This window comes from Punica granatum, chromosome 1, assembly GCF_007655135.1.
Source record: "Punica granatum isolate Tunisia-2019 chromosome 1, ASM765513v2, whole genome shotgun sequence".
Lineage (NCBI taxonomy): Eukaryota > Viridiplantae > Streptophyta > Magnoliopsida > Myrtales > Lythraceae > Punica > Punica granatum.
The window spans coordinates 20,895,662-20,920,624 of record NC_045127.1 but is presented as its reverse complement, the minus strand read 5'-3'; positions in this window follow the sequence as shown (position 1 = coordinate 20,920,624).

Sequence of the window (24,963 nt, the reverse complement as noted above, 5' to 3'; positions counted from 1 at the left end):
ATAAATAAAAGTAGAAAACAGAAGGAAACTGATAAAAATTGATATAAGCATATAAAAACAGATAAATAACTAATAAACAGACAAGTGCAGACAAGTTGTGTATTGGACCGAATTTACGTGACTTAATCAGTTATTAATCGGGATTACTTGGCAAACAATCTCCCTACCCTAGGCAAGCAGATGAATGTGCTAGAATGCAGTTCTTAAGTCAACTATGTGTGTGAGCTTGTTTTAAGACTTTACACTGCGCATGGCACTGAGATTTCACTGAATACGCCAAACTCGTGTTTTGACTCTAGATTTGGAACCTAGAGTTCCGCCTAGCCATTTTCTAACGTTTATATAAGCCGAGTGAATGTTTAGTTCGGTCTTATATATTTTGTGACAGAGGTAACAACACTAACTACCGAATCTACGGTAAGATGACAAAAACACCAAAAGTGGATGAAACGGACCATGCGAATAAGACTCGCACCCGAACAGGCTGCCCTTTTCCAACCACAAATCAAGGTGTTTCGATTTCCTTAACGCCTAAAATGTCGACATATCACAAAACAACAGCTATGCCCTTGGTTTGCGAAATGTGTAAAGAGTTAGTGAAAAAGTGAGATCGCGTGACACGAAGGGGTCTAAAGGAGACTTTCGTGCTCTGACTTGAGCCGCCTCAAATCGGGCCCGGATTCGAGTCAAGGTGCACAAGTCCACCCTAGACATCGACTCTATTCGTGTTACGTGTCTTGGTATTTTGAAATTGTAAATTTTAAAAGGGCATTTTCGTCGGTTCATGATTTGTTGACGCTTTTACAAATTGCTAGCCGGTTCATGCAATTTAGTTTAAGCCGGATGATATGCCTAACCGAATCATGCGTTCTATTTCCCCGTTCGTGGAATTATTAAGGATTATTGCCTCAAACCTCAAATGCTATGGGTTAATGGAATGGTTGTTCGAAATTAACGTGCCTAACATACAAACTAACGTGAAACTATTGATTAAACGAAAAATGTAATTGCAATCAATTTCAAGAACTGGTTTTAAAGCGATAGAGGAGGCCATCCCAGACCCGAGGAAGGTCAAGGGGGCATTCGGCCACCAAGGGGGGAAGCTGAAAACGTCCTTGACCTGGCTTAGGTCATGGATTGTCTCATGTATCGGTTTTGACCGCTTTTTGCATGCATAAAACATCAAACACGATAATAACGCACATTTTACATAGTAGGTGCTGCCATGATCTTAGAAGAATCGATAAAACGACACCGACTCATGAAAACGGAAAACATAAAACCTCGAGAAACGACTTAAGTCGGGGCAAGGAAGCTGTGTATGGCCCGAGGAAGCCAAGAGGAATTTTCGGCCACCTCCCTTGGGGTGAGGCTGAGAGGCTCCTTGGCTCGCCCGAGCCAACACGGTCTCCTCGACTCCGATTCAAGCCCTTTCCCGACATGCTAGCACAAGTCGAGGAAAGTGGGAAAAATAGGTTCGGGAAGTTGGTTCTACCCCCTGGAATGAACAGACCCGAATCAGTGAAGTCGGGTCGGCTGGTAGACCCGACTGGCAATTTAGCTTGTCGGGGCTGTACCGATTGATCGAGGAGGCTTTTTCCTACTGGGTTAGTTGTGTTGGATTCCCAAGAGACTAAGGAACACGCCTGCGCTGGTTTCGTAAAGATTGCATGCGTAGATTTTTCGGAAATCAAAAGCAAAATCGGATCAGTAAAAAATGACAAACCTAGTCGGGACAAAACAGATCCGACTGGCACCCGATAAAAAAACTGACCTACAGGTGGCTCTCGGTGGTGTTTTGATGCAAGGTCAGTGGCATTGGACTCCTAACTGACTGACGATCATGGTGATAGGTGGGTCGTAGTGTGGTTCAACCTGAGCTGGCCTGAAATTAGCAAACAAGGAGAGGGTAAACCATAGAAGACAGTAAAATGACCCGGAAACAGACCCGACTGGCAGCTTGGCTTGTCGAGGCTGCTCCGGTCGATCAGTGTGGCTTTTTCGCATCATTCCGGTTGGGTTGGATTCCCAAGGGACTGAGGAACATGCTTGCGATGGTTTTGTGAAGATTGCACGCCGGGTCTTGTGTATTCAAAAGAGAAGTCGGGTTAGAAGAAAAAAAAAGAAGGACCCTACTGGAGCCAAACAGACTCGACTGGCAGTGTCGCTTGTTGGGGCTGCTCCGGTCGATCGAGATGGCTTCTTCGGTTCATTTTCGTTGGGTTGGGCTCCCAAGAGACTGAGGAACATGCCTATGGGTGGTTGGAGGCGTGCAAGTATCTGACTCGATCCGTATGATCTTGCAAAGTTCGAGACAGAAAAGAGAACTGGACGAACAGACCTGACTGGGTTGTTTTGGTTTAAACGGCTGCAAAGGTGGCTCCGGGTGTTGCACCAAGTCGGCACGAACGTCCTTGGCTCCTGAGGGGCTGCTGAATACACCAGTGAAAGACTCGTAGCCTGCAAGGACTTGTGCTGGTCCCAAAAGTAAAAAGAAAACCCGTGAAAAATGAAAAACCGAAACAAGAGGAAAGAGGGAAACGGTGGTTGTGCATGGTTGAAATGGTCTCGGCACGTGACCACCTTGTCACGGGGGAGAGTGAGAGTCGTGAGGAACCCCTAGGAAGTGAAGGCACGACTCGCTATAGTCGTGAGGTGGTGGAAATGTCGAGGAAGCCCGGGAAACCGTGAAAATGTGTATGGAACCCGGTTCTGGACAGAGCTGGTTTGGGCTGTTTGAGCCTTCGAATCACAAAACTAACACCGAAAATGGACTCGGGAGGTCGAATACATGTGGGATATGAAGATTGTTTGAGGCTAGGATGAATCGAATGGTGGGACTAGTCTAAAAACCGGGAAAATACCTACGAAAACTGTTTCTGGTCAGTGCTGGTTTGGTGAGCTGGAAGCTTCAAATGCTGAAACAAACCTCAGAAATGGACTTGGGAGGTCAAATACATGTGGGGTATGAAGTTTGGTTGAAGTTGGCACAGGTCAGGTGGCGGTCGCCGAAAAACAGTTGAGTTTTTCGGCAAAAACGGCCTTGTTTCGGGCTGAGGAAGAGCTGGACCAACTGAGTGTTTGTGCTGGAGCTAAAGAGGATTCTAGAGAGGGATTGGCTTGAAAGAGAGTGGAAGTTGAGTTGTGATTAAGTTAATGACCCAAGAGGCTTATATAGGAAGGCTAATGATGCAAATTAAGTGGAGTTAAGTGCAATTAGGGTGTGCTTAGGGCATCCGAATTTTTGGAGAGAAGAGAAGGGAAATGAGAGTTGATAGATGGAAGAATGGATGGGAGAGGTGTAAGAGATATTTTGAATTGAATGGAGGAGGCTCATTTGGCTTGCCCTTAGAGGAGAGCCATGGCTTGTGGCTTGGCTTGGCTAGCTCAAGGGTCCCACTTGACTTGGAAGAAAGCCGGAAGAAGCTCGGGGCTCGATTGATCGAGCGTTCGATTTTCATGGTTTGCTTGAACGACGAATTATCAATGTATGCGCGAATACGATTTTAATGAGCCTAATATTGACATGCTTTATGTAAGTGAATGTTCGGGTGGCCCAGGGACTTGAAAGCCGGTTTTGCTCCGTTTGGATGATCAGAGTGAAATTGTCCGTTTCTGTCCCCTGTTCGCGCCTCTGCGTACCGCACTGCTCGTGTCGGTGTGCTTTGTGCTTTGGGCAAAATGGTTGACTCATCGACCCCGGCTCGAGATCGATAACCAGAGACGTCCTAGGAATTCGCGAACAGGGTTCTCTCAGTGTTTCCCAAGTGTTCTGATGTATTCGGAGACCATTGTGACCTCCGTTTGTCAAACACGAGTCCCGAAGGCTTGTCGGGAAGCATTCGCGACAATTAAAACGTCACTCGGGAGACTGCTATGATTTGCTTGGTTCGAGCCGAAATGTTTTCCTAGCCCCAAGTGATGAGGATCGTGGGCATGACAATGAGGCTGATGCACACGAGCTTGGAAGTCGGACTCGTGAAGAAGGAGCTAAAGCACAAGACCTTGGAGGCTTGCATGTTCCGAGTGGGCCAATCACACGGGCAAAGGCCAAATAAATCCAACAAGCTATGGAGAGCTTGCTGATGGGCGTTTTGGGCCAAGAGGAGTTTAATTCAATTGGGTCTCCAAAGGCCTTTATTCAACTGACTTGCCATGAGATGCTGAAAATGGAATAAAAGATTGCCAACTATTCTAGATAGCATTTATTTAGTTTCCTTTGTTATTTCTGGCTTTAGGAAACGAAGGTTATTCCAGTTGCCAAGTTTATTAGTTTCCAGTTTCTCCTAGGCTTATATAAAGGAGGCTGAGTAGCTGATCATAAGTAGACTATTCTGGTATTCTTGTGAGATTTTCTCCTTTGTTCTTCATTGAACTCTTTCGAACGAACGAGTGTGACAGCTTGTGATTGTTCGACACAATTTGATATTATTAGTTCTTGTTTCTTCATAAACAACGGGTCAATAATCCTTGTCTTGATATTGTTGGTTCTTTTTTCTCTATAAACAACGGGTCAATAATCCTCTTTATCCAAATCTGTGTTTGGTGATCTGGGAATTGATTCAAGTTGGTCGTTGGGTTTCACAATCCTTCGTGAGGTCTGCATCATCGAGGGGTTGTTGGGAATGGGTGGTGCAAAGCTCGGACGTCAACATTTTCCCAAATGAGCTATGAGCGCAAGATTCCGTGTGGAATGAGCTCTTTTGCTGTTGGAATGGTACTCGGAAAACCTAAATGGATTGTGTAATGCGATCGGGGTTTATCTTCCAAGCCCTTGAGGTCCCTGAGATTGATTGGCGCAGATTTCGTGCTAACGACACGTTAAAAGGGTCTTCGGCTACATTTCTGTGCAGAAATGGCCCTTTTTTTCAAGTAGGGACCCACTCGGGAGATCATGATGAGTTCCGAAAAACATTCTGAAACCTATTCCCTGGTCCTGGTGGTCCTTGGGTATGTGCAGGCCTGTTTCCGGGTGTCGTTTATCTGTTTATGGATTCGGCGTCCCGAGAGCCCTGTCAAGAAGGTGTTTGTGAACGTTCAGGGTGACCCGGCTTAAACAGCAAGTTTCTGAAATGCGATTGGAAGTGCTATTGGTCATTTTGGCACTAAGAGGGATTTTTAGAGTCCCATATTGGATATCTTCTTACGCTCCGAGGATCCGACGGTGAATAGTGCCATAGTGCCAGCTTCTGTCGTTTTGAGGTTTGCTGCTTGTCTGCTCCGTCCAGTTGTTCGTCGCGGCCCTCTAGTTGTCCTAACTTCTCCTCTGAAGTCTGTGCTCTTCAACTGCGTGTTTGCCCCTAACGGCTCGCCCGTGAATAATGACTCGAGCCTCTGCTGGGCATTCTTCTATAGCGCATGTGAGGTTGTGCTCAGGGTCCCTGTTGGCGTTCTCTGTCGGAGCCGATGGACCAAAATGGGGTGCTGACAATGTTGCCACGTCTCCAATGCGCGGACCAAAGCATAGAGTTCCTTGTCATATGTAGAATAATTCCAAGCAGCTCCACTTAGCTTCTCACTAAAGTAGGCAATCAGTCCTTTTTCTTGCATCAACACAGCACCTATACCGATCCCAGAAGCAACACATTTTGTCTCAAAAGTTTTCAAAAAATCCAGTAAAACGAATGAAGGTGCAGTACAAAGCCTTTTATTAATCAAATTAAATGCCTTCTCTTGCTCGACTCACCATTTGAAACCTGTATCTTTCTTAACAACTTCCGTCAATGGTGCAGCCAACGTGCTAAAATCCCACACAAATCGCCTATAAAAGTTGGCAAGACCATGAAAACTTCTTACCTCGGTTGTGGATTTTGGCGTCGACCAATCCTTAATTGCTTTCACCTTATCCTCATCAACCTGAATACCCTTGGAACTAACAACAAATCCCAAAAACACAACTCGATCCATGCAAAATGTACATTTCATCAGGTTAGCATATAGTTGTTCATGTCTCAATGCTTGAAGAACACGCTGCAAATGATAGATATGATCATTCAAGCTCTTACTATGAACCAAGATGTCATCGAAACATACAACCATGAATTTTCCAATGAAGGCATGCAAAACATGATTCTTGAGCTTCAAGAAAGTACTAGGCGCATTAGTCAATCCAAATGCCAAAACTAACAATTCATATAAACCATGTTTTGTTTTGAAAGCGGTTTTCCACTCATCACCCTCTTTCATCCAAATCTGATGGTAGTCGCTTTTCAAGTCTATCTTTGAAAATAAAGTAGAACCATACATATCATTCAACATATCATCTAATCGAGGAATGGGATGTCAATACTTTACCGTGATTTTGTTCACAGCACGGCAATCAACACACATGCGCCACGAACCATCTTTCTTTGGTACCAACAATATCGGAACCGCACAAGGACTCATGCTTTCACGCACATGCCCTTTAACTAACAGCTCGTCCACTTGTCTTTGTAGCTCCTCTGTCTCCTCTGTATTACTTTGGTAAGTCGGCCGATTCGGAAACTCAGCTCCAGACACAAAGTCTATTTGATGCTCAATTCCCCTCGCTGGTGGTAAAACTTCGGGTAACTCCTCGGGAAAGACATCTCCAAACTCCTGCAAATGAGAGGTAACACAACTTGGCAAAGAAGAATTAAGGTCAGAGAAATAAGCCTCTTTGTAAACGAACAAGATCATTGGGCGATTAATTTTGAAAGTTCTCTTGATCTCTCGTTCTTTCGCATAGAAATTCATCTTCTTCTCTTTTTCTCTACTAACTCTTTCGTCTCATCTGAAGTTGAGCTCTCTTACTTTTCACCCACTCGATTAAATGATGCGAACCTCACGGAGGATTGTAAAACCCGACGAGCAACTTGAATTGTTTCCCAGATCACCAAACACAGATTTAGATGAAGAGGATTATTGACTCGTTGTTTATGGAGAAACAAGAACCAACAATATCAAGACAAGGATTATTGACCCATTGTTTACGAAAAAACAAAAATCAATAATATCAAATTGTGCCGAACATTCACAAGCTGTCACAGTTGTTCGTTCGAAGGAGTTCAATGAAGAACAAAGGAGAAAGTCTCACTAAAAAATACCAGAATAGCCTCCCTATGATCAACTACGCAGCCTCCATTATATAAGCATAGGAGAAACTGGAAACTAATAAACTTGGTAAAAAATACCAAGAATAGCCTCCCTATGATCAGCTACGCAGCCTCCATTATATAAGCATAGGAGAAACTGGAAACTAATAAACTTGGTAACTGGATTAACCTTAGTTTCCTAAAACCAGAAATAACAGAGGAAACTAAATAAATACTATCTAGAATAGTTGGCATTCTTTTATTTCATCTTCAGCATCTCTCGTCTTCCCTTACGCGTCTAATCCAATTTTGGGTGGACTATCAACTATCTCATGGCAAGTTAGTTAAATAAATCCCTTTGGAGGCCCAATTGAATTAGACTCCCCTTGGCCCAAAAAGACCATCAACAAGCTCTCCATAGCTTTTTGGATTTGTCTGGCCTTCGCCCGTGTGATTGGCCCACTCGGAACATGCTAGCCTCCAAGATCTTGTGCATCAGCTCCCTCTTCACGAATCCGGCTTCCAAACTCCTGTGCATTCGCCTCATTGTCATACCCGCGATCCTCATCATTCCCCCGCGCTTCAAAAGGATTCTTCCTCGAATCGAGACCTGCATCAATCGGAGAAAGATCAGAAACATTAAAAGTTGGGCTAACATTACACTCACCTGGTAAATCTATTTTGTAAGCATTATCATTTATCTTGGCTATGACTTGGAATGGTCCAATTCGTCGTGGACTCAATTTGGATTTCCGTTGGTTTGGAAATCTTTCCTTCCTCATATGAACCCACACCCAACCTCCTAGTTCAAAAGTCACTTTCTTTCGTCCCATGTTGGCACGTTCAACATATTGTTCATTCTTCTTCAAGATATGTTGCCTCGCTTCTTCATGAATTCTTTTCACCATATCTGCCTTTTTCTTTCCAACAGGATTAGAAATCTCACTCATAGGCAGAAGGATTTGATTCAAAGGTGTTAATGGATTAAAACCACACACAATGTGAAATAGTGAAAAGTTAGTAGAAGAATGCACTGTACGATTATAGACAAACTCAATAAACGGTATGCTATCTTCCCAAGACTTCAAATTCCTTTTGATGACAGTGCGAAGAAGAGTGGACAACGTCCTATTAACCACCTTGGCTTGCCCATCCGTTTGGGGATGATAAGTAGTTGAAAACAACAATTTAGTTCCTAACTTTCCCCACTGGATCCGCCAAAAATGACTCAAAAACTTAGCATCTCGATCACTAAATATGGTCTTAGGTATCCCATGCAATCGCACTGCCTCCCTAAAGAACAGATCAACAATATGTGTGACATCATCAGTTTTGTGGCATGGAATAAAATGAGCCAGCTTAGAAAATCGATCCACAACTATGAAAATGGAATCTTGTCCTTTACTAGACCTAGGCAAACCTAGGATGAAATCCATGGATAGATCAGTCCAAGGCTCATTAAGAACAGATTTACTATTGATTTGGTTGTTGATTTCGCCATCTTATAAGTAACACATTTAGAGCAAATTCTCTCCACAGCTCTCTTCATATCCGGCCAAAAGAAATGTTCTCTCAAAATATCCAAAGTCTTAACTACCCCGAAATGACCCATAAGACCTCCTCCATGCGACTCAAGCACAAGTAATTCCTGCAAAGAAGAATTAAGAATGTATACCTTATTCTCCCTAAATATGAATTCGTCATGCTTATAGAACTTACCAAATACACCCTTTTCACATGCACTATAAATAGCACCAAAGTCAGAATCTTGCATGTACAACTCCTTAAGATGTTCAAACCCAAGAAATTTTAGCATTTAGAGTAGAGATAAGTGCATACCTCCGTGATAATGCATCAGCTACCACGTTTTTCTTTCCTTGCATGTACTGAATCACGTATGAAAACATCTCTATGAATTCGACCCACTTGGCATGTCTCTGATTCAGCTTGTTTTGCTCTTTGAAATGCTTCAATGATTCGTGGTCCTTGTGGATGACAAATTCCTTTTACCACAAGTAGTGCTGCCACGTCTGCAATGCGCGGACCAAAGCATAGAGTTCATTGTCATATGTAGAATAATACAAAGCGGCTCCACTTACCTTCTCACTAAAGTAGGCAATCAGTCGTTTTTCTTGCATCAACACAGCACCTATACCGATCCCGGAAGCAACACATTCTGTCTCAAAAGTTTTCAAAAAATCCTGTAAAACGAATGAAGGTGCAGTACAAAGCATTTTCTTAATCAAATTAAATGCCTACTCTTTCTCGACTCACCATTTGAAACCTGTATCTTTCTTAACAACTTCCGTCAATGGTGCCGCCAACGTGCTAAAATCCCGCACAAATCGCCTATAAAAGCTGGCTAGACCATGAAATCTTCTTACCTCGGTTACGGATTCCGGCGTTGGTCAATCCTTAATTGCTTTCACCTTATCCTCATCAACCTGAATACCCCTGGAGCTAACAACAAATCCCAAAAACACAACTCGATCCATGCAAAATGTACATTTCATCAGGTTAGCATATTGTTGTTCATGTCTCAATGCTTGAAGAACACGTTGCAAATGATGGATATGATCATTCAAGCTCTTACTATAAGCAAAGATGTCATCGAAATATACAACCACGAATTTTCTAATGAAGGTACGCAAAACATGATTTTTAAGCCTCATGAAAGTACTAGGCGCATTAGTCAATCCAAATACCAAAACTAACAATTCATATAAACCATGTTTTGTTTTGAAAGCGGTTTTCCACTCATCACCCTCTTTCATCCTAATCTGATGGAATCCACTTTTCGAGTCTATCTTTGAAAATAAAGTAGAACCATACAATTCATCCAACATATCATCTAATCGAGGAATGGGATGTCGATACTCTACCGTGGTTTTGTTCACAGGACGGCAATCAACACACATGCGCCACGAACCATCTTTCTTTGGTACCAACAACACCGAAACCGCACAAGGACTCATGCTCTCACGCACATGCCCTTTAGCTAACAGCTCGTCTACTTGTCTTTGTAGCTCTTTTGTCTCCTTCGGATTACTTTGGTAAGCTGGCCGATTCGGAAAAGCAGCTCCAGGCACAAAGTCGATTTGATGCTCGATTCCCCTCACTGGTGGTATAACCTTGGGTAACTCCTAGGGAAAGACATCTCCAAACTCCTGCAAATGAGAGGTAACACAACTTGGCAAAAAAGAATGAAGGTCAGAGAAATAAGCCTCTTTGTAAACGAACAAGATCATTGGGCGATGAGTTCTAAAAGCACTCTTGATCTCTCGTTCTTTTGCATAGAAATTCATCTTTTTCTCTGTTTTCTCTACTAACTTTTTCCTTTCATCTACAGCTGAGCTCCCTTGCTTTTCACTCTTTCGATTAAATGATGCGAACCTCACGAAGTATTGTGAAACCCGACGACCAACTTGAATTGTTTCCCTGATCGCAAAAGACAGATTTTGATGAAGAGGATTATTGACTTGTTGTTTATAGAGAAACAGGAACCAACAATATCAAGACAAGGATTATTGACCAATTGTTTATGAAGAAACAAAAACCAATAATATCAAATTGTGTCGAAAATTCACAAGTTGTCATAGTTGTTCGTTCGAAGAAGTTCAATGAAGAACAAATGAGAAAATCTCACCAAAAAATACCATAATAGTCTCCCTATGATCAGCTACTCAGCCTCCATTGTATAAGCATAGGAGAAACTGAAAACTAATAAACTTGGTAACTGGATTAACCTTAGTTTCTTAAAGCCAGAAAGAAATAACAAAGGAAACTAAATTAGAGCTATCTAGAATAGTTTGCAGTCTTTTATTCCATCTTTAGCATCTCTCGACTTCCCTTATCCGTCTAATCCAATTTTGGGTGGGCAATCAACTATCTCATGGCAAATCAGTTGAATAAATCCCTTTGGAAGACCAATTAATTTAGACTCTTGGCCTAAAAAGCCTATCAATAAGCTCTCCATAACTTGTTGGATTGTCTGGCCTTCGCCCATGTGATTGGCCCACTCAGAACATTCAAGCCTCCAAGATCTTGTGTATCAGCTCCCTCTTCACGAATCCGGCTTCCAAGTTCTTGTGCATCAGCCTCATTGTCATGCCTGCGATCCTCATCATTCCCCCACTCATCAAAAGGATTTGTCCTCGAATCGAGACCTATATCAATCGGAGAAAGACCAGAAACATTAAAAGTTGGGCTAACATTACACTCATTTGGTAAATCTATTTTGTAAGCATTATCATTTATCTTGGCTATGACTTGGAATGGTCCAATTCCTCGTGGACTCAATTTGGACTTCCGTTGGTTTTGAAATCTTTCCTTCCTCATATGAACCCACACCCAATCTCCTAGTTCAAAAGTCACTTTCTTTCGTCTCATGTTGGGATGTTCAACATATTGTTCATTCTTCTTCAAGATATGTTGCATCGCTTCTTCATGAATTCTTTGCACCATATCTGTCTTTTTCTTTCTGTCAAGATTAGAAATCTCACTCATAAGCAAAGGGATTAGATTCAAAGGTGTTAATGGGTTAAAACCACACAATATCTAAAATGGTGAGAAGTTAGTAGAAGAATGCACTATACGATTATAGGCAAGCTCAATAAACGGTATGCAATCTTCCCAAGACATCAAATTCCTTTTTATGACAGTGCGAAGAAGAGTGGACAACGTCTTATTAACCACCTCGGTTTGCCCATCCGTTTGGGGATGATAAGTAGTTGAAAACAACAATTTAGTTCCTAACTTTCCCCACAACACCTGCCAAAAATGACTCAAAAACTTAGCATCCCGATCACTAACTATGGTCTTAGGTATCCCATGCAATCGCACTACCTCCCTAAAGAACAAATAAACAATATGTGTGGCATCATCAGTTTTGCGGCATAGTTAAGGCATATTGGTCTTGCGGAATCGAAAGTTCCAGATCCGGGGGTTGTATTACGTGCGGACCTATATCCCGCACGCCCTTTTGGTACTTTGTTTGTCTAGGGTTTGTCGTTTTATTTCATATACCGCGTGAATTACATTGCACACTCCTCTCCCGTTTTGACACCATAACTTCGATGAAACACTCACACCGTCTGCTCATCGACCGGGGTCCTTACAATGACTAGATGAACACGAAATACAGACGCGATACATTACATGGGCCTAGTCAATTTGAATTAGGCCAAATATTCCACTCATGCTCACCGCGTGATTTTGAATGATCGAAACTGAAATGAAGGCAACGCGGGCTCAAAGAGTCGGGGGTCGGGTCCAACCAAACCGACGGATAGCAGAAGAGTCGTTTGACTCCCGTGATAGCCATAGCGTCGGTCGAGCTCCCGGGTCATGTCCGGTCATGACTTACCTACCTGATCCAAGTCGTCTTCCGCATAGACACTACTAGGAGCAATGCAGTAAGTCGAAGCAAGACCCGATTCTTCACTCGGGTTGCGCGCACTCGGTGTCTGTGGGGCGTTGGACCCCGTGGTTGATGGTATGGGGGTGTTGGACCCCGTGCATGACGTACCCTATGGGTTCGGGCCCGAACCGTGATCAAATCGCGAGCAACAGACGAAAACATACGAAAGTTGATGAAAACAGATGAAAACAGACAAAAAGCAAACAAAAGCAGATAAAGCCGATGGATGCAAACAAGTGGTGTATTAAGCCAAGTTTACGTGATTAATCCAATTATGAACCCAGGTTATTTGGCAAATAATTTCCTAGCCTAAACGAACAAAAGAACACGTTTGTGTACGGTGCTAATTCGACCAAAGATGTGTGGGTCTATTTTAGATTATTTTGTATAGTGACAGTGCGAGTTTTACAAATTTGGCCAAGGGCATGTGTTTTCACCTGAAAATTCAAAACCTATCCCTTTTTACCTATTTGCCCGTGTTTGATTTGTCGAGTGCACAATTAGTCAAATTATGCAGTTTCTGACAGAAAAACCCATTCTATCGACGCGATTACCGATAATTTATCAATTCATGCACTTTGCTTAAAGCTGAGTGATTTATTTAGCCAAGTCACACGTCCCTTTTCCCCGCTTGTAAAATTCTTTTAACAATTATCGCCCTATGCCTTGGATACTACGGGTTTATGAAGTAATTTGTGACATGAAGACCAAGACGGGTCCCTGAAGGCCAAGAATACTCAGTCAGTGATGGCCGATGCACTCTTGGACCCTCGCGAGCCCAAGGTAGTCGTCGATACATAAATACATACACATTATTCAAAACTGACGCGTTTGACTTACGATTTATCACTCGATCAATATCAAATGAAAAAATACAGTTGCATGCAATCATATACCAGTCACGATCATAACACGTATTCTACGAAGCCGGTACGGCATGTAAACACGCAAGCATGCACAAGCACAAATTTTAACAGAATCGATAAAACGACGCCGACTCATGGATGCAGAAAAACATAAATACACATAGCCATGCCACATACGCAAAATAAGCAAGATAAAAAAAAATTTATTAATAGAACATACATATTGTCGCCCGGTGATTCATACAAGACAAGTTGAAAATCCTTATTATTTTGTGTTCATTTTTTTTAAAATTATCCAAGGACCGAATTGAAATAATTTCAAAAGAATTGGGGCTGATCCGAAAATTCGGCTAAAATCCTAGGGACTGATTTGGAACGGCTCAAAAAGTCAAGGATTGCTTTGAAAATGTCAAATTCGACCAGGGACCATTTGGGGTTTGTTAAGAACATCAAGGACTAAACTGAAAATGGTGAAAAGCTCTCTGGACTGATCCGAAAAAGTGAAAAGAGTTACAGGGACTAAACTGAAACAGAATGAAAAGTTCTTTGGACTAATTTGAAACAGATTTGAAAGTTTAGGGCTGATAAAAAAAAATGGAAACAGTGGTAGGGACTGGACTGAAACAAATGGAAAAGTTTGTAAAATTGGGTTTTGAATAATCGCGCTTATCAACACGGTTTGCAAGACCCACTTTCCACTCATTCTCCAAGTTATCCCACAAGCACATCAAAGGGAGTCCTAGACATGTCGCTAAGATCGAGTTTTCATACATTTCCCATGCTAGAGTCGAGAGGAACTCGAGGGGACTCGTCGTCGAGAACTAAAACCTGCAAAAGAAATGAAAGGGTTGGTAAAAACGAAACAAAGCAGCGGTTAATGGTGATCGAGACTGAAAAATGAGCAAGAGAAAGAGAGTACAAGGAAGACTTAGCTTCGGAGGCGAGCATCAACTCGATGACAACGAGCAACGGCATGAGAGCATGAATTTGGACGGCAACATAGAGCTCGGGGAGACTCGAGAAGCAGCAGCGAAGGAGTCGGAAGACTCAGGGAGCTCACGGGAGACGGGACAGCAGCCAAATCCAACCTTGCTTATTATTCCCGATTGATGGCGATGATGCCCTCTGTCATGACCGGAAAGAAGGAGAGGGGTTGGATGGAGGGTGAGAGAGAACGTGGGTCGTTCAGTTGGGGAGGAACGTGGACTCAAGGGAGCCAGATCTTGGGAGCTGGGGGGTAGAGTTCAGAGGAGCCGGGGGAACCTGCAAGGGAAAAGGAAGAAAGCAGTAGAAAAGAGACTAGCAAAGACAGACAGAACAGATCGGAAAAGGGGACGAAGAAGCTTAGCTTGGAGTTCATCTTTGAGCTGAGGGAGGATAGGAAGTGTTGATCTTGACGAGATGAATCGAGGCAGCCAGTCAAGGGCGATTTCGAGAAGTTGTTGGTGTGTGATCCGCCCAGGAGAACCTGAAGGTCCAAGAGCTGGACTGGTCTGTCTTGCGTCTGTTGGTCTCTCTATGTTGTCACTTTTTCGTGAAGAGGAGCCCGGAGCCGAGAGGGGAAGATAGGTGATGGTTATTGCCCCACTCAGTGTTTGTAGAGGTGCCATGGGGAGAAGAAGAAAGCTAGCCCGTTGAAGCAGAAAAAAAAAAGAAAAAAAAAAGGAAAGGAAAAAAAGGAGGAGCTAAGGTCCAGGAATCGAAGAAAATCATGAAGTTGCTGGGGGAGCTGGTTGCTGTCCTATGTCCATTTTTTTCCATGCTTTCCCTGAGGAAGAAGAGGAAGTAAAGTGCCCGAACTAAACCGATGCTTCTGTCTGTCTGTCATCCCCAAACGAGAGAGAGATCAATTCTCTGTCAGTTCAGGAGGTTGAGTGAAGATCCCAGATATGATGGCGATTGTGGCGTGTGTTGTTCAAGGAGATGGGAAGGGTAGAAGCTAGCAGGGGCTTCAGAGCTGCTGGGAGTTGGCATGAGCAGAGGAGAAGAAGGTGGCGTGAGGAAGAGGGGAAATGGTGGTGTGCACTCCACCTTGGTCTGCCAAAGCAGAAGGAGCAAGCTATGAGCAGCAGTTCATGGGAATACCTGATCATCCGAAATTTTCTTGAATTGCTCATGAACCTTTCGGTCTATGTGATATTTGTTCTTGATCCCTACATGAGTTAGGCACATTCTTGTAAAATTTGAAGATCGTTCGACCACGGGAAGTACTTGAAACAATTTTTCTTCAACAACTGGCCAAAAATAGAAGATTTGGTTCTGATCTGTGAGGAAATCTCCAATTCTGTACTAAACTAGCCAAAAAAATGTCCCATTTTATTTGATTTTTTGAATCTTCAGTGAATTAGAAATGCAATTGCATTGGCTATGCTTGAAAATACGAAGAATTGAATTTTTTATGGATTTTCTCCCTCGACTGAGAGAGTCTGTCCCGATTTAACACTTTCGGGCATGGTGCGCTCAAAAATTCATAACTCTCTCTCCGTATTGAATCTTGGGATGAGTGACCCGTCATATCGAACCTAACTCGATTTCTTAGGTCAAGCACATGAAATTCACCCTTTTAGGATCAAGAGGCACCCCAGCTCCCACGAATTTTATCTCCTTGCTCGAATAGGGTCTCAATGTGATTTTTGTGTTGAAATGTCCCTGACTCATCACATCTTGATCTACAAATACCGAACTTGGCTCTAGGATCCATGAAGATAATCATTCTCACTTTTCGGGATCAACAGTTGCGCAAAATTCCATATGTTTCCCTCGCCATCTTTGTTAGAGTTCTAGAATCCTAATCAGGAGCCTTACTGATGTCCTGTCCTGGAGCCGATGGACCAAAATAGGGTGCTGACAGCTTGCCCCTCTTTGGTTGTGCGCTCGAGTAGAGGATGCAGTCAAAGATATGGAGAAGCACCCTAGTTTGGTTCCAGTGACCATCACGGCACCTCCACTGGCCTTTCCCTCTTCTCCTCTTTCGACATGTCGGGACGTAGTGCTTAGAGTAAATGTGCTTGCATAAAGAGGCGTGGTGGCATAAAGTAAATGTGCCTGCATGAAAAAGAGTGCTTGCATGATGAAAATCAGTTGCGTAATCAGAAGGCGGCTGTATAATGAAAAGTGCATGCATGATTAAAAAAGCAGTTGCATAATGAAAAGTGCTTGCATAATTGAAATGCATGTGCATAATTGAAAGTGCATTGCATAATGGAAAAACGGTTGTATAATTGAAAGTGCACTGCATAATTGGAAAGCATGCTGCACAATTGAAAGTGCATTGCATAATTGAAAAGCATGTTCCATAATTAAAAAGCAGTTGCATAATTGAAAGTGCATTGCATAATTGAAAAGCATGTGCATAATTGAAAGTGCATTGCATAATTGAAAAGCAGGTTGCATAATTGAAAGTGCATTGCATAAGTGAAAAGCAGGTTGCATAATTGAAAGTGCATTGCATAATTGAAAAGTGCATAATTGAAAGTGTGTTGCATAAGTGAAAAGCAGGTTACATAATTGAAAAGTGCATTGCATAAGTGAAAAGCAATAATTGAAAGTGCATTGCATAATTGAAAAGCATGTGCATAATTGAAAGTGCATTGCATAATTGAAAAGCAGGTTGCATAATTGAAAGTGCATTGCATAAGTGAAAAGCAGGTTGCATAATTGAAAGTGCATTGCATAATTGAAAAGTGCATAATTGAAAGTGTGTTGCATAAGTGAAAAGCAGGTTACATAATTGAAAAGTGCATTGCATAAGTGAAAAGCAATAATTGAAAGTGCATTGCATAAGTGAAAAGTAGGTTGCATAATTGAAAAGCAGTTGCATAATTGAAAGTGCATTGCATAATGGAAAAGCAAGTGCATAATTGAAAAGCAGGTGCATTATTGAAAAGCGGGTGCATAATTGAAAGGCAGTGCATAAAGTAAAGTGCGAATGTGGAGGGATCGCGTGGGGCGCAAGAGAAATGGTTGCAGTTCGCTTGGCGCTGGGCTTGTGTATGTGGCTGATAATGATTGGACATAATGTTTTGCCGCTCATTTCTTGATTGCAGTGCAGTTGTTCGACCGTATCGAGGTTACCCTGGAGACCCTCTACTCGGGTTGAGATTGCTGCTCGCTGCCTATTCTGCATGAGGTTAGGGTCGGTCGTCAGATTGGTAGGGATGCCCCGGCCAACCTTGAGTGTTCATCAGGAATGCCTCGATTGCTTCTGAAAGTGACCGTAAGGTGATGCTGCTGAGGATTGGCTCGGTTCTCAAACTGCGACTTATCTCGTTGCAAGGGAACGATAATCACCGGTGGTTTCCCCACAAAGGTGGGTGTAACCCACCATTAGTAGGGTAAGCTACGGTATGCGTGGTGAGTGCGCTAGGAGGATGCTGTCCTAGAGGTGTTGCCTTGCCGAAGGCCGGCGTTGTTGTTGAAATAGCTGCTCGACATGCTTTGTTGGTATCGCTTTGCTAGAGGCTGGTCGCAATGTTGGGGCGTCTGTGTATTGATATTGATGCGATTCCCGCCAAGAATGACGAGACCCGACAACTAAAGGAACCCAAGATCGTTCCACGATCAGATTTGATTGACGAACCCTCGACCCGTTGTTTACGACAAAAACAAGAACCTTGGTATAACTGACCTCAACCCGTTGTTTAATGCGAAACAAGAGCCTCGGTATATAGGAAGACGCCACAAACGGTAATGGAAAGCCGCTTTATAAGTCGATGAAGACGCCACAAACGGTGGTGGAAAGCCGTTTGATAAGTCGATGATGAACGCCACGGAAACTTCCGATAAGTTCGATTAGTTCTTCAAGAACCAAAGAGAATACTCTCACAATTTTCTGAATGTTCCTCTCATTAAAAATTGACTAAGATGAATATATATAGACATAAAGTAATCCTAATATGGTCATATCTCCTCCTATAGATAAGGAAATTAAAACCAAGAATATCGATAGAGATATGACATAATCTATAAAGATATAAAATCTAAATACCCCTAGAATATCTCTATGAGATTTAAACTTCAAACAAATCTGATGTTATCTTCTGTTGATCATCAACTGTTCTAGAAGCTTCCTTAAACACTTGCTGAATTTTAGCCTTGTCCGGAATCTTCTATAACTTGAATAATGTTGATGGATCTTTGTGGATCACGTGATTCATGTCCAATGGGCCTCCACGAATTTGCTTGAGCCCAAACCTCTTGAATCAGGCCGTTGAGTTCATCTTTAAACTTCTTTGCTCGTGCTCGCGTAATCGGTCCAATTGGAACTTGAACTGGATCCCTTGAAGTCGTGCTACGATTTGCATCATTCCCCTCCTCTTGAAAAGGATTTGTCCTCAAATCATCACCTACATCAAAAGGAAGCAAATCAGAAACATTAAAAGTAGCACTTACATTGTACTCACCAGGTAAGTCTAGTTTATAAGCATTGTCATTGATGCGCTCCAGGACTTGAAAAGGTCCATCTCCTCTTGGAAGCAGTTTGGAACGTCTTTGCGCCGGAAATCTCTCTTTCCTCATATGCAACCAAACCCAATCTCCGGGTTCAAAAATCAGCTTATGACGGCCCTTGTTGGCGTGTTTTGTATACTGCTCCGTTTTTCGCTCAATGTTGAGTCTTGTTTTCTCATGAATCTGCTTGACAAATTCAGTTTTCTTTTTGCCATCTAAATTAACATGCTCAGTCAAAGGTAAAGGAGATAAATCCAATGGAGTTAAAGGATTAAATCCATAAACAACTTCAAATGGTGAAAATTTAGTAGCGGAATGAACAGATCTGTTATAAGCAAACTCAACATGTGGTAAACACTCTTCCCATGTTTTAATGTTTTTTTTTATGATTGCCCTCAACAAAGTAGACAAAGTTCTATTTACTACTTCCGTTTGACCATCAGTTTGTGGGTGACAAGTAGTAGAAAATAACAGCTTAGTACCTAACTTACACCACGAAGTCTTCCAAAAATAGCTCAAGAACTTAGCATCTCTATCCGAAACAATTGTTCTAGGCATGCCATGTAACCTCACAATCTCCCTAAAGAACAAATCAGCAACATGCGAGGCATCATCCGTTTTGTGACATGGAATAAAGTGTGCCATCTTAGAAAATCTATCCACAACCACAAAAATTGAATCTCTCCCACGTTTAGTCCTAGGTAATCCTAACACAAAGTCCATTGAAATATCAATCCAAGGCTCACTAGGAATTGGTAAAGGAGTATACAAACCGTTAGGCTGCACTCTGGATTTAGCTTGCCTACACGTAATGCATCTACCACAAATTCTCTCAACATCTCTTTTCATATGTGGCCAATAGAAGTGTTCTTGCAAAATAGCTAAAGTCTTTGCTACTCCAAAATGTCCCATTAATCCCCCACCATGTGATTCCTGCACTAATAACTCTCTCAAGGAACAATTTGGCACGCATAACTTATTCTTTCGAAACAGAAAGTCATCATGCCTAAAGAACTTACCACAAGGAATTTTCTCACAAGCTCGATATTCCTCACAAAATTCATGGTCATCAGCATATAAATTTTTAATGTGCTCAAAACCAAGCAATTTTGCATCAAGTGTAGAGAGTAATGCATACCTGCGAGAAAGTGCATCGGCGACCACATTCTCCTTACCTTGCTTATACCGAATGACGTATGGAAACGTCTCAATGAACTCCACCCATCGGGCATGTCTTTTGTTTAGTTTGTGTTGGCCCTTCAAGTGTTTCAAGGACTCATGATCGGTGTGTATCACGAACTCCTTAGGCCATAGGTAGTGCTGCCACGTCTCTAAAGCTCGAACCAATGCATACAACTCTTTATCATAAGTTGGATAGTTTAAGGCTGCACCGCTTAGTTTTTCGCTGAAGTAAGCAATTGGTCGTCCTTCCTGCATGAGAACTGCACCTATACCAACACCTGAAGCATCACATTCAATCTCAAAAGTTTTAGAAAAGTTAGGTAAAGATAATAAAGGAGCGTTGGTCAGCTTCTCTTTGATTAGCTGAAACGCCTTCTCTTGTTCTTCTCCCCATCTAAATCCAACGTTTTTCTTGATCACTTCAGTAAGTGGTGCTGCTATGCTACTAAAGTCCTTCACGAACCGCCGATAGAAACTAGCAAGTCCATGAAAACTACGAACATTACTTACACTTGTGGGACTAGGCCACTCTTGGATTGCACGTACCTTCTCCTCATCAACCTGTATACCTTGTGCACTAACAACAAATCCCAAAAAAACAAGCTTATCGGTGCAAAAAGTACACTTCTTCATATTAGCAAATAACTTTTCCTTCCTAAGCACATCTAAGACAGATTTCAAATGTACCTTATGATCATCTAAGTTTTTGCTGTAAACTAGTATATCATCAAAGTAGACAACCACAAATCTACCTATAAATGCACGCAAAACATGATTCATAAGTCTCATAAAAGTGCTTGGAGCATTAGTCAAACCAAAAGGCATAACTAACCATTCGTACAAACCGTATTTTGTTTTAAAGGCAGTTTTCCATTCATCTCCTTCTTTCATTCTAATCTGATGATAACCACTCTTTAAATCAATTTTAGAAAATACACAAGAACCATGTAACTCATCTAACATATCATCTAAGCGAGGAATAGGATGACGATACTTTACCGTTATGTTGTTGATTGCTCGGCAATCAACGCACATTCTCCACGTCCCATCCTTCTTAGGTACAAGTATTACTAGAACAGCGCATGGGCTCAAGCTCTCCCTCAAGTACCCTTTCTCTAACAACTCCTTTACCTGCCGTTGAAGTTCCTTTGACTCCTCAGGATTGCTCCTATAGGCTGGTCGGTTTGGAATTGTCGCACCGGGAACAAAATCAATTTGATGTTCAATCCCTCGGATTGGAGGTAAGCCATGTGGTGTTTCCTCGGGAAAGACATCCTCATACTCCTGCAAAAGAGAAACAACAGAACTAGGAAGAGAGATATCAAGTTCGTTAGTATTGAAAAATGCCTCTTTGTACAAAAGTACAATCATCGACTGATTTAAAAACATTGCTTGCCTAATTTCTCCCATGTTTGCATAAAAATTCTTTTGTTTTCTCTCTGATTTTCCCTCAATGGCCGAATTTTGATTTTCTTTTTCTCTCTCATTTTTCTCGGCCTCTCTCTGATTTTCACTCTTTTTCTTCTGTTCACTCTCTTTCTTTTGATCACTCTTTTTGCAATCTCACTTGATCCTCATATACTTGCTGCGGAGTCAATGGTACAAGAGTGATTGATCGTTGATTAAGTACAAAGGAGTATTTGTTCGTAAAGCCATCATGCTTCACTCGTCTATCAAATTGCCATGGACGCCCTAGCAACAAGTGTCCTGCTTGCATCGGTACTACATCACACAACACTTCATCTTCGTATTTACCGATTCAAAATGCAACTAACACCTGCTTGTTCACCCTTATCTCACCACTATCATTCAACCATTGCAGCTTGTACGGCCTAGGGTGCTTCACCATGGGCAGTCTTAATTTTTCCACCATTGTTGCGCTTGCGACATTAGTACAACTACCACCATCAATAATCACACTACATACCTTGTCTTTGATGTAGCACCTAGTGTGAAAGATGTTCTCCCGCTGCACTTCTTCAACTCCTTTTGTTTGCAAGCTTAATGCTCTCCTTGCCACCAATGTCAATGCATCTGGAGCTAAATATTCCTCTTCGGGAACGTCCTCCAATGGGGGCATGTCATCGGTGTCGGAATCTTCAGTGTCGGTCACAATGTCACCATTGTCTCGCATCACCATGACCCGCTTGTTTGGGCATTGACTTGCTATGTGTCCCCTGCCTTGGCATTTAAAACACTTAATGTCACGATTCCTGGAGGTAGAAATGTCGGTTTTACCTTGAGGAACATGGCTGGTTGCTTCTCGCTTTTGCTCGGTTTTCAACATCGACGTGGATTGCTTCTCATCTTTCTTCCACTGATTCGGTTTCCAAGTGGATGTGCTTGGACTTTGGCTTGCACGTGTATTGCCTCTCCTCTTGAATTGGTTCTCAATCTTGATGGCCATGTGCACCATATCCTCCAACTCCACATAATGTTGTAATTCCACGGCATTTTGAATTTCTCGGTTCAATCCAGCCAAAAATCTTGCCATAGTAGCCTCTCGATCCTCCTCTATGTTAGCTCTAATCATGGCCACTTCCATCTCCTTAAAATATTCCTCTCCACTCCGGTTACCTTGCCTAAGACTTTGTAACTTATTATACAGCTCCCGGTAGTAATAACTAGGAACAAATCGCTTCCTCATCACCCTTTTCTTTTCCTCCCACGTATCTATAGGTGGCTCTCTATTTCTTCGCCTATTTATCATCAATTGATCCCACCAAACAATTGCATAATCCGAGAATTCAATTGCTGCCAATTTGACTTTCTTCAGCTCGGAATAACTATAACAATCAAATACAAACTCCACCTTTTTCTCCCACTCAAGGTATGCTTCGGGATCACTCTTTCCTTGGAACGATGGGATTTTCATCTTAATACTACCCAAGTTATAATCTTCCCGATTCCTATCTTCTCTAAACCGCCCTCCATGTCTCCTATTACTAACAACCGAATCTCGATCATCTTCATCAAAACCAGCCCCATAAATCTCTTCATCTTCAACCCTCACTTCCCTCGGTTGAACTCTTTCCCTCCTACGTGCATTAGGAGCGTTTCGTGGCTGCTCCACACGTTTATTCTCTATCAGATCTATCCGTTCATGAACCTGCTCAAACTCCAACCGCATCACACGCTTCATCTCACTCATCATGGCCTCTATAAGTATTTTCGAATCACCCAATTCCGTTGCACCTTCGGGAATACTCTTAGCACTATTGTGAGACATGATTGCTGCAAAATAAAGTTAGAAAGAATGGACCTCACAATTCGCTCCCTTACGTGTTTACACTCAAGAATGTGAATCACTCTACACTCGTGTTTTCACTCAACAAAATATGTGGCTTTTAACCCTCTAATATTCTCACCGCTCTTGCCTTTTTCCACTCGACAATTCTCATTCAGTTCCTTTGGAACTAAACAAACAACTCCAAATTTTCCAGCAACAATTCACCAAGAACTCATCAAGGAAAATTAATGATCAAAGGAAATTTCAGGAAGAAAAGAAGCAAGAGAAAAGGCAACTACTATGAAGGATTAATTAAACCAGAATGTTATATGAAATTATGGGATCAGAATCAATGCAGATTACAAAGAACGAGAAATAACAACTTTAGAATGGTCAGATGTAAAAAATTTGGTTCAAATTGACAACGATGTCTTCTTTCTTTTCTTTCGATCTTTTTTTTTTCTCAGCTCTGTATTTTTTTTTGGCCGATTTTTTTTTTCAGCTCTTTTTTTTTTCAGCTTTGTATATTTTTTTTTTTCAGCCCTTTTTTTTTACTAATAATCCACAAAGAACAATTTCGATGAAGCGAAACTCAGCAAATTGAAACAAAAAAGGATAGGATAAACCCGATTTGAAGCCCGATGCTCTGATACCAAATGATGCGATTCCCGCCAAGAATGACGAGACCCGACAACTAAAGGAACCCAAGATCGTTCCACGATCAGATTTGATTGACGAACCCTCGACCCGTTGTTTACGACAAAAACAAGAACCTTGGTATAACTGACCTCAACCCGTTGTTTAATGCGAAACAAGAACCTCGGTATATAGGAAGACGCCACAAACGGTAATGGAAAGCCGCTTGATAAGTCGATGAAGACGCCACAAACGGTGGTGGAAAGCCGTTTGATAAGTCGATGATGAACGCCACGGAAACTTCCGATAAGTTCGATTAGTTCTTCAAGAACCAAAGAGAATACTCTCACAATTTTCTGAATGTTCCTCTCATTAAAAATTGACTAAGATGAATATATATAGACATAAAGTAATCCTAATATGGTCATATCTCCTCCTATAGATAAGGAAATTAAAACCAAGAATATCGATAGAGATATGATATAATCTATAAAGATATAAAATCTAAATACCCCTAGAATATCTCTATGAGATTTAAACTTCAAACAAATCTGATGTTATCTTCTGTTGATCATCAACTGTTCTAGAAGCTTCCTTAAACACTTGCTGAATTTTAGCCTTGTCCGGAATCTTCTATAACTTGAATAATGTTGATGGATCTTTGTGGATCACGTGATTCATGTCCAATGGGCCTCCACGAATTTGCTTGAGCCCAAACCTCTTGAATCAGGCCGTTGAGTTCATCTTTAAACTTCTTTGCTCGTGCTCGCGTAATCGGTCCAATTGGAACTTGAACTGGATCCCTTGAAGTCGTGCTACGATTTGCATCAGATATGCTAGAAGCCGGCCTTGTCGCTAGATCGATCGCTCCTTGCTTTTGCTGGCTTCAACGCTAGGTGATTGCTTGTTGATCTGTCAGGAGCCGGCTTTGCCGCTGGATCGATTACTCGTTGCTCTTGTTGGAAGCTGGCCTCAAGGCTGGGCGATTGCTTGTGATGCTGAACTCGAGCTTTGTGGAGGAGCGCCTACGTACCCCGTCGGACAAGGGATCAGAGTTTGTCGTAGTTCTTGCTGCTTGCAGTACCTATGATCCTGACATCATTAGCAAACCATGAGGGTTACTAACGA